The sequence below is a fragment of the Triticum dicoccoides genome, chromosome 2B (assembly GCF_002162155.2).
Source record: "Triticum dicoccoides isolate Atlit2015 ecotype Zavitan chromosome 2B, WEW_v2.0, whole genome shotgun sequence".
Lineage (NCBI taxonomy): Eukaryota > Viridiplantae > Streptophyta > Magnoliopsida > Poales > Poaceae > Triticum > Triticum dicoccoides.
This window is the reverse complement of record NC_041383.1, coordinates 643,639,842-643,641,678: the sequence shown is the minus strand read 5'-3', so window position 1 is coordinate 643,641,678 and position 1,837 is coordinate 643,639,842.

The window sequence follows — 1,837 nt, the reverse complement described above, 5'->3', positions numbered from 1 at the left end:
CAAGTCGCCCCTCTCTCCCTCTCTCGTCTCCTCCACTCTCCTCCTCGGATCTTCATCGATTCTTCACCGTTTTTGCGGATCGAGATGGTCCCGAAGAGAGAAACGTAAGCTCCTTCGATCCCTTCAATTAGTTTTTGCAAACTTGCTTCCGATTTGACGCAATTTGCTTGAAATCCCTCATATTTTTGAACTTAGATTGGATTTTTTTTACCTAAGATTGTTTTAGTTTGATTGTAGTTCTATTTCTTAGTTCTTTAGTAAGTAGTGGTATTGAATATGAACTTTAATCAATAGTTCATATGTTAGTGTGAAGATGAACCCTAGTTCATATTTTTTTTGTTTAAAAAATTATGATGTAATGCATGTGGGAGGACTTGATTGTAGTTTTATGATGCATGTTGATATGATGATATGAAGATGTTGTTTGGAGATAATACATTGAAGATGAATGTTGGAGGATTTTTTTGGTGATATGATGCATGGTGGAGGATTTTTTTTTGATATGATGCATGTTGATATGATTTGATCCATCATGTGTAGTAGATGTTGTTGGATGATTTTTTTGATATGATGCATGGTGATATGATTTTGATATGATGCATGTTTATGTATGCTTATGCTTATGATGTTTTTGTTTATAAAATTTTATTAAGACGGCCACCTCTTGCGGGCAACATCGGCCCACGGTACTGAAGGAAATATGCCCTAGAGGCAATAATAAAGTTATTATTTATTTCCTTATTTCATGATAAATGTTTATTATTCATGCTATAATTGTATTAACCGGAAACATGATACATGTGTGAATACATAGACAAACATATAGTCACTAGTATGCCTCTACTTGACTAGCTCATTAATCAAAGATGGTTATGTTTCCTAACCATAGACATGTGTTGTCATTTGATTAATGGGATCACATCATTAGGAGAATGATGTGATTGACATGACCCATTCCGTTAGCCTAGCACTTGATCGTTTAGTATATTGCTATTGCTTTCTTCATGACTTATACATGTTCCTGTAACTATGAGAAATATGCAACTCCCGTTTACCGGAGGAACACTTTTGGTGCTACCAAACGTCACAACGTAACTGGGTGATTATAAAGGAGTACTACAGGTGTCTCCGAAGGTACATGTTGAGTTGGCGTATTTCGAGATTATGTTTTGTCACTCCGATTGTCGGAGAAGTATCTTTGGGCCCTCTCGGTAATGCACATCACTATAAGCCTTGCAAGCAATGTGACCAATGAGTTGGTTACGGAATGATGCATTACGTAACGAGTAAAGAGACTTGTCAGTAACAAGATTGAACTATGTATTGGATACCGACGATCGAATCTCGGGCAAGTAACATACCGATGACAAAGGGAACAACGTATGTTGTTATGCGGTTTGACCGATAAAGATCTTCGTAGAATATGTAGGAGCCAATATGAGCATCCAGGTTCCGCTATTGGTTATTGACCGAGAATAGTTGTAGGTCATGTCTACATAGTTCTCGAACCCGTAGGGTCCGCATGCTTAAGGTTTCGATGACAGTTATATTATGAGTTTATGAGTTTTGATGTACCGAAGGAGTTCGGAGTCCCGGATGAGATCGGGGACATGACGAGGAGTCTCGAAATGGTCGAGATGTATAGATCGATATATTGGACGACTATATTCGGAGTTCGGAAAGGTTCCGAGTGATTCGGGTATTTTTCGGAGTACCGGAGAGTTACGGGAATTCTCCGGGAGAAGTATTGGGCCTTATTGGGCCATACGGGAAAGAGAGAGGGGCTGCCTAGGGCAGGCCGCGCCCCCCCCCCCAAGGCCTAGTCCGAATTGGACTA